The sequence below is a fragment of the Nerophis ophidion genome, linkage group LG02 (genome assembly GCF_033978795.1).
Source record: "Nerophis ophidion isolate RoL-2023_Sa linkage group LG02, RoL_Noph_v1.0, whole genome shotgun sequence".
NCBI classification, from domain to species: Eukaryota; Metazoa; Chordata; class Actinopteri; order Syngnathiformes; family Syngnathidae; genus Nerophis; species Nerophis ophidion.
Window position 1 is genome coordinate 27,190,899 of NC_084612.1, and position 12,660 is coordinate 27,203,558.

A 12,660-nucleotide genomic window follows, 5' to 3' on the forward strand; every position below is an offset into this window, starting at 1 on the left:
AAACTATTAAATGACGATTCAGGGTTTCGTCTTCAGGCATCTGCCAACATCTGTTTTCAGTAAAAGGACAACATGGCCGTGCGAGATGAGCTGTGACTTTCGCCTGAGAGATTGGCTGCAATGATGAGGTCACATGCTGGGGGGAGACGTGAGAGGTGTCGACGCTCATGTGAACTACGATGACCCTGCAGTGCCGAGGTCAGCGTAGTGTATTACTGTAATATCAACACTGGGAGCTTGTGGAGGATGAGTCACTTGGTTGCTAGGCAATATTCAGCTGTAGTCAGCATGATTCACTGACGCTTGGTGAATATTTGGGGTTTGCCTTTTACTAAGGTCTGTTCTCATGCTCTGGTCCAACACATTAATCATTTAAAAGTCCTTTCATTGTCCTCACAAATGCCAAAGAATGTCAACTTCCTATAAAATGATAATTTAATCCATCATAGTCAATCTTCAAGAAGGACTTCAGCCTGAAACATAACCAATTGTTTCTATATGTCTGTATAATGCCACTGTTTTTGCAGTTGGAAAAAAACAACAAGAATTGAACATAAAATTGAGTATTTGCTTTATAATTCTATGGGATGGGTCAATTATATATATATATATATATATATATATATATATGCATCTCTATACTCCTTCAAAACCTCACTAAAAGAGCACCTCCAGGCAGCTACAACCCTAGTCTAACCCCCTCTCCCCACCACATCCCACCTCCCCGGATTGTAAATAATCAAATGTATATACTTGTTCTTATGCTTTCTGAGCTCACTATGTTCACCACTCGCTGTACATATCCTACGAAGTAAGACTGCAACTGTTACAATGTGACATTTCTCAGATGATATAATTGTTGATGACTGAAGTATGCTGATAGCAACCCAACATAACCAGAATCTGCAATAGGTACGCAGCTTGGTGTGAAGAAATCAACTTTGGGAGCAATGATTACAAAATGGAAGACATACAAGACCACACAAATGATCACAAGAAAAGTGAACAAAAATGCCAGAATCACATGGGGGGGACCTAATGAATGACCTGCAGAGAGCTGGGACAAAAGTAACAAAGGTTACCATCAGTAACACTACGCTGCAAGGGACTCAAATCTTGCAGTGCCAGATGTCTAAAGAGCATTTGGATGATCCAGAATGGTATTGGGAGAATGGCATACGATCAGATTAAACCAAAATGGAACTTTTTGGTAAAAACTCAACCTGTTGCGTTTGGAAGAGAAAGAATGCTTAGCTGCATCCAAAGAACACCATACAGTGGGGAAAAAAGTATTTAGTCAGCCACCGATATTGCAAGTTCTCCCACTTAAAATGATGACAGAGGTCTGTAATTTTCATCATAGGTACACTTCAACTGTGAGAGACAGAATGTTAAAAAAAATCTAGGAATTCACATTGTAGGAATTTTAAAGAATTGATTTGTAAATTATGGTGAAAAATAAGTATTTGGTCAACCATTCAAAGCTCTCACTGATGGAAGTAGGTTTTGGCTCAAAATCTCACGATACATGGCCCCATTCATTCTTTCCTTAACACGGATCAATCGTCCTGTCCCCTTAGCAGGAAAAACAGCCCCAAAACATTATGTTTCCACCCCCATGCTTCACAGTAGGTATGGTGTTCTTGGGATGCAACTCAGTATTCTTCTTCCTCCAAACACGGCGAGTTGAGTTTACACCAAAAAGTTCTATTTTGGTTTCATCTGACCACAGGACATCCTCCCAATCCTCTGCTGTATCATCGATGTGCTCTCTGGCAAACTTCAGACGGGCCTGGACATGCATTGGCTTAAGCAGGGGGGCACGTCTGGCACTGCAGGATTTGATTCCCTGTCGGCGTAGTGTGTTACTGAGGGTAACCTTTGTTACTTTGGTCCCAGCTCTCTGCAGGTCATTCATCAGGTCCCTCCGTGTGGTTGTGGGATTTTTGCTCACCGTTCCCATGATCATTTTGACCACACGGGATGAGATCTTGCGTGGAGCCCCAGATCGAGGGAGATTATCAGTGGTCTTGTACGTCTTCCATTTTCTGATCGTTGCTCCCACAGTTGATTTTTTCACACCAAGCTGCTTGCTTATTGTAAATTCACTCTTCCCAGTCTGGTGCAGGTCTACAATTATTTTCCTGGTGTTCTTCGATAGCTCTTTGGCCTAGGCCATAGTGGAGTTTGGAGTCTGACTGTTTGAGGCTGTGGACAGGTGTCTTTTATACAGATTACAAGTTCAAAAAAGTGCCATTAATACAGGTAACGAGTGGAGGACAGAAGAGCTTCTTAAATAAAAAGTTACTGGTCTGTGAGAGCCAGAGATCTTCCATGTTTGAAGTGACCAAATACTTGTTTAAAATTCCTACAATGTGAATTCCTGGATTTTTTTTCCACATTCTGTCTCCCACAGTTGAAGTGTACCTATGATGAAAATTACAGACCTCTGTCATCATTTTAAGTGGGAGAACTTGCACAATCGGTGGCTGACTAAATACTTTTTTGCCACACTGTACTCACTGTGAAGCGTGGAGGTGGAGACACGTGTTGGGGCTGTTTTTCTGGAAAGGTACCCGGACGACTGATCCGTGTAAAGGAAAGCATGAATGGGGCCATGTATCAAGAGATTTTAAGAGAAAACCTCCCATCATCAAGGGCATTGAAGATGAAATGTGGGTGGGTCTTTCAGCATGACGATCATCATTGCCAACAAAGGGTATATAAAGTATTGAAATTAACTTTTATTATTGGCCAAATCCTTTTTTCACCATAATTTGCAAATACATACTTAAAAAATCAGTGTGATCAGTTAAAAATGTGATTTTCTGTATTGTTTTTCCCTCATTTTGTCTAATAGTTGAGGAATACTGTATCTATGATGAAATTTACAGGCCTCATAAGTAGGAGACCTTGCACAATTGGTGACTGACTCAATACTTTTTTGCTCCACTGTATGTCTATATCTTATGTGATCAGTTATTTTAGTAAATTATTTTATTATAATTTTTTCCTACTGAATATACCAGGGGTCTTCAATGTTTTCCAGACCAAAGACTCCCAAACTGATGGAGAGATGGATCGCAATCACCTGTATAAAATGGTGTTTTTTAATTTAAACTGGTCAAAAAGTTACCTTGTCTAATACTAAAATATTTAAATAATGCAGTATTGCACCTCTACTGGTTAGCAACTAGTGTGTTAATTCCTAACTGGCAGCTAGTGCCCCTAATAACTAGCTAGTAATTAGAGTTCTAATTAAACAGTCTTAAACGCTAACATGAATATCCATCCATCCATTTCCTACCACATGTCCCTCTTGGGGTCGCAGGGGGTGCTGGAACCTATCACAGCTGCATTCCAGTGGAAAGCGGTGTACACCCTGTCGTAACATTAATGGAATATTATTTGTTCATGTTATTCTTATCCTGCAAGGTACAATGAGTAGGGTTGCCATGCCACTGCAATTTGTAAACTATTGTGTTGGATCAATTTAAATGTGTTTTAAAGACATTTACATTTGTGGAAAAATTGCCCAGGGAATATAAAGAATCATTTAATTTTTAAGTCCAATCAACCAAAAATGACACTACCCCGCTGCATTACTTATGTGGACCCCCTGGGGATCCCTGTTGAAAACCTTTGGAAAATATTATACTGTACATTTCAGGTATAAATTTCATTTGCAGGGGTTTTATTTCCATTTTTTCTCATTTAACTTGATCCAAATATACATTTTAAATGCCTATATTTTGGGTATAACCATTTAACGGTCTGTATTACCTAGCTCCACTTCTAAGTGAAAAACTAAAACAAATTATACCCGACAACATTAATAGAGACTGTGATGAGGTGGCGACTTGTCCAGGGTGTACCCCGCCTACCGCCCGAATGCAGCTGAGATCGGCTCCAGCGACCCCAAAAGGACAAGCGGTAGAAAATGGATGGATGGAACATTAATAGAGACACATGTTTATCAACTTAGAAGAGTCGTTCCTTGCCACCTCAGGCTTCAAAGACTGTTTAAAATATATCCATCAATTTCCTCCCGTTTATTCCCTTTTGGTGCCTATCTCAGCTACAATAGGACAGATAGACGGACAACATTCACACTCACATTCACACACTAGGGCCAATTTAGTGTTGCCAATCAACCTATCCCCAGGTGCATGTCTTTGGAGGTGGGAGGAAGCCAATTTAGGGCCAATTTAGTGTTGCCAATCAACCTATCCCCAGGTGCATGTCTTTGGAGGTGGGAGGAAGCCGGAGTACCCGGAGGGAACCCACGCAGTCACGGGGAGGACATGCAAACTCCACACAGAAAGATCTCGTGCCCGGGATTGAACTCACGACCTTCGTATTGTGAGGCACATGCGAGGTATGAAAATTAAAAATGACATTTTTGATTGGAAAATTTAATAATTTTAGACTCATTAAACTGCTTGGTGTTTTTTTCCCCCTTTTTATCAGTTATAATATTTTCTGTAGCCTGTTGATAAAAGAGCAATATATAAACAAAGTGTATTATTATCTATTGTATGATGTTGTTTCTTGATGTACAGTATAAGCCTGGCATTATGTGTAGAATTGGTCTCTTGGATCCTTTCTTTTAAAATCATTTTAAGAGAGTGTTCTAGGAGCAGCAAAATGATCATTTGTAAGGAGCATTAAGTCTTAAAGCTTCATTGTTATTTGCCTATCATGCTAAACGTCTGCAAAGGCTCACCCTCCACTCCTGTCCTCTTGTCCACAGGCAGCAGCATCTCCAGGCTTTTATCAGGGGGAGTCTATCATAAAACACATTCTCCGGAGCACGCAGTCGGGCCGAAAGGTGGAACGGAGTGCAGAGAAAAAGAGTCATGTGACCCGGGCTTAGAGGAATGTTTGCAAAGCTCAGTATCTTGGCTGGAATATGCTCTTTTTCCTCTTTTGTCTGGCTACTGATCCTTTTCCCTTGACTCTAATTTGTCTCACTCACTCGGTTTTTTATAATGTTTCTGCAAGTGAGAAGTCCCAGATGTAAATACTGGGGTCACTTTATCTGCTACAAGCTGCGAGGACCCGGATTTCTTATCTAAGTCAGATAGAGGTGCTAAATAATGAAAATCTACCTTACGCTTGTTGGGTAATTAATTGTCATAAACCCCCACCTCACTGTGAGAACCATACTAATTATGTATAACGAATGTCTCACTTTGATTACAATATTGCACTTAAAGTGACAAACACTGTACTGACATCACAGACCAGATAAAGTCTGGAATTCATCATTTTCTCCGCGTCAACATTCCTCTGGATAAATCCCGAGACTTGACACAATCCAGACACTTCGGCCAAGTACAAGAGAGTAGGAGCTCCCATTGTGCCTTCAATTAGCACCATGCAGGATGAAGTCCAATTACATCATATCTTTGCTTTACGTAAACAAAGATTTTTGCATGGATTTTGTGAAAACAAAACTTTAGTCTGGAGGCCAGCAGAAAAGTCATTTGGTCTCCCGAAAAACATGCAGCAAAACACGCCTCACGTGTCAGCAACCCTTTCATTATCAAGGCACAATAATGCAGAGCAGGGGCGTCAGAGTTGTTTGCATTGAGGCAGTGAATACATAAGCCTCGATACACAATATGCATTGGCAACTCCTGATTGTCATTTTTTACTCAGATTAATCGATAACTTTGAAACAGAAGTCAAGGTTACGACCAGATATTGAAGTTTTTATTTTTTAATACCAAATAAAGGTGCAAATCTTGCTGCATAATCAGACAATATTTAAAGGGTAGAACATATGCAAATGCATGCAATACATTTTTCTGGCAAATTTGACAGGCCATTTAAATGATGTAGCGGAGCACATAAAATGACATGGCGGACCACTTAAATGACGTGCCAGGAGGCACAAGACGTTCAGGACTTGTTGAATTGGGTCCTGACGTGAAGCAACTCAGACCTAACGTTGGAACAACATGCTTTTTGACAATGTTTAATCAATGTTGGGTTCAGACTTCCATCCATCCATTTTTTACCACTTATTCCCTTTTGGGGTTGGGGGGGCGCCGGCACATATCTCAGCTACAATCGGGCGGAAGGCGGGGTACACCTTGGACAAGTCACCACCTCATCGCATTGATTGATTGATACTTTTATTAGTAGATAGCACAGTTCAGTACATATTCCGTACAATTGACCACTAAATGGTAAAACCCGAATAAGTTTTTCAGCTTGTTTAAGTCGGGGTCCACGTTAATCAATTCATGGGGTTCAGACTTTGATTTGACCATTGACTTTTGGCCATTTTGCAACTAACACAAATAAAACGTTGAAACAACATTCTTATTGACAGAGTTGATTCTATGTCAATCAAATTCAATTAAAGTTTATTTGTATAGCCCTTAATCACGAGTGTCTCAAAGGGCTGCACAAGCCACAACGACATCCTCGGCTCAGATCCCACATCAGGGCAAGAAAAAAACTCAACTCACTGGGTGCAATGGATGTCGAATAGATTTAGTTTAGTGTGAGAGTCCAGTCCATAGTGGGGCCAGCAGGGGATCATCTTGAGTGGAGACAAGTCACCAGCGCAGAGACGTCCCCAACTGATGCACAGATGAGTGGTCCACCCCAGGACCCGATTTTGAACAGCTCACTCGTCTTCTGTGGTGACCTAATAACCTCTCCACACAGGTGGAGAAGAAAAGAGATGGCAGATAAAGTGGTATAAAAGGGAGTCTATTTAAAGGCTAATGTATACAAATGAGTTTTAAGATGGGACTTAAATGCTTCTACTGAGGTAGCATCTCTAATTGTTACCGGGAGGGCATTCCAGAGTACTGGAGCCCGAATAGAAAACGGTCGATAGCCCGCAGACTTTTTTGGGCTCTAGGAATCACTAATAAGCCGGAGTTCTTTGAACGCAGATTTCTTGCCGGGACATATGGGACAATACAATCGGCAAGATAGGATGGAGCTAGACTGTTTAATATTTTATACATAAGTAGTGAAACCTTAAAGTCACATCTTAAGTGCACAGGAAGCCAGTGCAGGTGAGCCAGTACAGGCATAATATAATCAAACGTTCTTGTCCTTGTCAAGTCTAGCAGCCGCATTTTGTACCAACTGTAATCTTTTAATGCTAGATATCGGGAGGCCCGAGAAAACGTTACAGTAATCAAGACGAGACGTAACTTACGCATGAATAATCATCTCAGTGTCGCTGGTGGACAAAATGTAATGAATTTTTGTGTCAGGTTGTGACGTTGATTTGACTTTTGCAATTTGGTAATTTCCGAACCACGGATCCAACATTAGACACCAACGTTGTCTCGATTTACAAATACAACTAATTTGCAACGTTGTTTCTAAGTCAGTGTTAAAAGGACATGTATAATCAACTTTGGATCAATGTCTTGTCCCTGCTGGGGTGGTGGGCCTGATAAGATAATAGGGTGGACTACTTAAAATAATGTGGCAGACCACATAAATGACGGGGCAGGCCGCATCAAACAGTGTAGCGGACATGATCATACAGTAAATAGCATGGCGGACCACTTTAAATGGTGTGGCAGGACACATAAAAAAATGTAGCTGACCATATTGTAAGGATACAGGTGAGAAGAAAACGGCACTGAGGCAGATAAGTAGTTTAGCCTTTGGTGTATTTATTTTCAAGATTTAGTGACGTGTGTAATTAAACATAATACTTGGTGCAAGACTATGTGCGTTTAAATGGAAAGTGTTACTGGCAAGCGTTGAAGGTACGTGTTGAGGGGGATGCGGAAGTCCGAAGAGGGTGAGGCTGGCTTGGAAGTCCGTGGGCGGGTGAGAATATGAGGGAAGGAGAGGTCGAGATCCAGGTAAGCAGCAAGAGGTCCATGGGAAGTTTGGGGGAAAAGAGACACAGCTCGAATCCAAGGAACAAAGGGATATGTACGATACAGATGGCTACGTTCTGGCACTGGAACGCAGGACACGCTGGTCTAAATAATGTGGAGCGTCCTCATCAGGCTCAGGTGTGTTGATTGATGATTGAGAACAGCCGGAGCGTGGCTGCTGCTGAAGAAGAGCGCACATGGGCGTGTCCAGAGGAAGAATGCCGTAACACACATTCAATGATGTGGAGGACTACGCAAAATGGCAAGGCAGGCCACGTAAAATGATGTGGTGGACTAGCGAAAAAAAACTTGGCGGACCACATACATCTTAAAGGCCTACTGAAATTAGATTTTCTTATTTAAACGGGGATAGCAGGTCCATTCTATGTGTCGTACTTGATCATTTCACGATATTGCCATATTTTTGCTGAAAGGATTTAGTAGAGAACATCGACGATAAAGTTTGCATCTTTTGGTCGTTAATAAAAAAGCCTTGCCTTTACCGGAAGTAGCAGACGATGTGCGCGTGACATCACGGGTTGTAGAGCTCCTCACATCCTCACATTGTTTACAATCATAGCCACCAGCAGCGAGAGCGATTCGGACCGAGAAAGCAACGATTTCCCCATTAATTTGAGCGAGGATGAAAGATTCGTGGATGAGGATAGTGAAAATGAAGGACTAGAAAAAATAAAAAAGCCGAGGGCAGTGGGAGCGATTCAGATGTTATTAGACACATTTACTAGGATAATTCTGGAAAATCCCTTATCTGTTTATTGTGTTACTAGTGTTTTAGTGAGATTATATGGTACCTGAAAGTCGGAGGGGTCTGGCCACGGGTGTGGTGACCGCCAGTGTCTCCGGTGGGAGGAGGTAATAGTCCGCAGCTGCAGGTGGACCCAAGCTCCGCTCATGTCTACGGTAAGAGCTGACTTATTAGCACAATTTTCTCACCGAAACCTGCCAGTTGACATGTGGTCGGGAACCATGTTCGCTTGACCGCTCTGTTCCATAGCAAAGCTTCACCTTCGGGATGTAAACAAGGAAACACCGGCTGTGTTTGTGTTGCTAAAGGGAGCTGCAATACACCGCTTCCCACCTACATCTTTATTCTTTGACGTCTCCATTATTAATTGAACAAATTGCAAAAGATTCAGCAACACAGATGTCCAGAATACTGTGTAATTATGCGATGAAAGCAGACTACTTATAGCTTGGATCGGGCTGGGAGAACATGTCCGCTACAACCGGTGACGTCACGCGCACGTGTCATCATACGCGTCATCATTCCGGGACGTTTTCAACAGGATACTTCGCGGGAAATTTACAATTGCAATTTAGTAAACTAAACCGGCCGTATTGGCATGTGTTGCAATGTTAAGATTTCATCATTGATATATAAACTGACTGCGGGGTCGGTAGTAGTGGGTTTCAGTAGGCCTTTAATAATAATAATAATACATTTTATTTGGTATAGCGCTTTTCAGAGTACTCAAAGGCACTTTACAGTATAAAAAAATAAAATATAAAACATTTCAAAGTAATAATAATATAAAATACAGGAAATATAAAAGCAGTACATTGTAAAATACATAAAAACACTGGACATTTACAAGACGGGACATTACAAGACACAGAACACTAATCACAGGCTAAAAGCAGATCTGAAGAGGTGTGTTTTGAGAAGGCTTTTGAAGGTAGGAAGGTCTGAGCAGTCACGGATGTGTTTTGGAAGAGAGTTCCAAAGGGCGGGAGCAGCGATGGAGAAAGCTCTATCACCCCAGGTCCGGAGCTTGGTTCTGAGAGGTGGGGAGATGACGTTGGCATTAGAAGACCGGAGGATGCCTGAAGGGGTATGGCGGTGAAGCAGGTTGATGAGGTAGCAGGGGGCCTGGTTGTGGAGGGCTTTGTGGGTGAGGAGGAGAATTTTCAAATGGATCCGTTGAGGAACGGGGAGCCAGTGGAGTTTCTGAAGGACTGGGGTGATGTGCTCACGGGAGCGGGCATGGGTGAGCGAGCGGGCGGCCGAGTTTTGAATGTATTGGAGCTGAGATAGGCTCCAGCACCCCCGCGACCCTGAAGGGAATAAGCGGAAGAAAATGGATGAATGGATGGAGTTTAATTAGAATTTTGCAAGATGAGCCGTAGACGATGCTGTTGCAGTAATCAAGTCTGGAGGTTATGTAGGCATGGATCAGGGTTTCAGCGGCAGAGAAGGAGAGGGATGGACGGATATTTAAAACGGCCCATCACATCTTGTGATGGGCCGAATTAAATAATGTGGCAGGCTATATTAAAGAACGTGGCTGACCACATAAAATAATGTTGCGGACCCCATACTGGCGTGGGAGGGCCACATGAAATAATGAGGCAAACCGCATGAATGATTGGAGGACCACATACAATTGTGTACCAGACCAAACAAAGTAAGTGTCTTCAAACATGAAATGACATGGCGGACGTCGTATGTGGTCATGTATGTGGCCGACCACTAAAAATTACTCGACAGGCCATATCAACGGCTGTGGAGGGCCACATAAATGACATAAAATGATGTGGCACACTACTTGGAATAATGTGGAGGACCACATAAAATGATGTGGTCGGGCCTTGATTTTGACACCTGTACTATAGAAATTCTGGAGCATTCAATCGTCTGTTGAGTCTGTCTCGGAAAACATTTGATCTCTCATCTGAGCAGGCCTCACCAGTTCATGGATTTAGATTGGTCGGATTTAGTGTAGGACTTTGTTTTATTTTCTAATCCTGCAAACTACAAATGACCCTCAAACCCGGGCTTTGGTCGACCTTGTTCGGTGTAAATAAAGGCGTCCGTCATTTGTTTTACCACTAAACCGTCTCACCACAGGCCATAAGTTTCGAATGTTTTCCCCATACAAGGAGGGCCATAGCTGCAGAGCAAGGAGAGCTTTTTAGTGCCTTTAAAAGATGCCGATAGATCCCTAAAGATAGCATTGTATTACAAAAGTCTTTCGTGCAGACCCATTAGAGGCGAAGGGACAGCTCCTGCGTTATAAAAGCGTCCAAAAGATTGAGACTTATGCAGCTCAAATGTTTGGGCAAAATACTGGCATTTAAAAGGGTAATTAAAAAGAGATAGCTCTTTAAATTCTTCTTCACTGAAGCTTATTAGACTAGATGAACACTTAAAAGAAAGTGCAGCAACATTAACAACCATTCATGCTCTTATTTACACATAGTGTATTTGATACATGTAAGGACATCACCTTATTAACATCTTCTATCACAGTTATTCTTATTATTATCATCACGGTCTTGTGCAATGTGCGAAACAGCGATTAGTGCTCGAGCTTGCTTCTCCAGAAAAAAGTAACATCAAAGTGAGTTTGTCAAAGTGCCGTAATCAATCACGTTTTTTTTTAATGATTTAGATTTGGAACGTTAATACAAACAGCAGTTTAAAATTGATAACAGTAATTATCACATTTTTAGTTACAAGTTAAATTAAGTGGGACAGGCGGTAGGAAATGGATGGATGGATGGATGGATGGATGATTTTGTAACATACATGTATGACACATATAATTCAAAATCACTGTATTTACATTAGCACTCAAAATGATTTATTTGTCAATCCAATTTATTTGCAACATTTTTTTTTTTACTTGCATTAGTTTGCAAACCCCGCCTTCCGCCCAATTGTAGCTGAGATAGGCACCAGGGCACAGGGAATAAGCGATAGAAATGGATGGATGGATGAAATAGTCCAACACATACTAAATAAATGCAGGCAAAAGCATGTAAACAAAGGTATAAGAAGGTAAAAAGCAAGTAGAAGAAGGTAAAAAAAAAAGATAAACAGAATAAAATAAAGTTAAAAATATTGAGGTAAATACAGGTAGAAGTTCAAAAGCAAGTAAAAGAAAGGCGCAGGAAGGGAAAAAATAAGTAAACAGTAAACATGGATAAAACAAAGTAAAAAGTAAGCAAACGAAAGTAGAAGAAGGTTAAAAAAGGGTTAAAAAAAAGAAGGTAAAAGGCATGTAAAAAGTAGCAGAAGGTAAAAAAGTTATGTAAACATAGTTAAGAAAGTTAAGAAGCAGGTAAAACAAGGTCAAAATGGGTTGAAAAAAGAAAGTAAACATAAATAGAGTAAAAAGAAGGTTAAAAAGGGTAAGCATAGTAAAAATCAGGTAAAAGAAGGTAGAATCATGTAAAAAAAAGTAGGGACAAATAATAAAAGGGACTAAAAATCAGGTAAAAGAAGAATGTAAAAAAAAGGAAGTATAAAGAAAATAAAAGACAAATAAATGCAATTAGAAGGTAAAAAGTAGGTAAAATAATAAAATAAGGTAAAATAGGAGTAAATAAGGGTAAGGTAAGAAGATGTAATCATAGTACAAGAAGATAGAAGAAGGTAAAAAAAGATGGTACAAATGGTAAGCAAAGGTAAAAAGCAGGTAAAACTAGGTAAAAACAGCAAATGTAAAATATGGGTAAAAATATGAAAAAAAGGTATACGGAAAATAAAATAAGGTAAATGTAAAACAGTCTGTAAAATAGTAAAGTAAGGTAGCAATCATATAAAGCAAGGGAGAAAGGTTTTTATTTATACAAATATAAAAATATTTATACAATTATGCACACACTACATCCTGGTAATAGCAACGTACAATTCCATCCATCCATCCATTTTCTCCCGCTATTCCCGTTCGTGCATATCAAAAATATTATTTGGAGATATTTTTTCCAGTCCAGTAAGGAATAAGGCTACATAATTTAAAGTTGATTTTTCACTTTTCTTGCT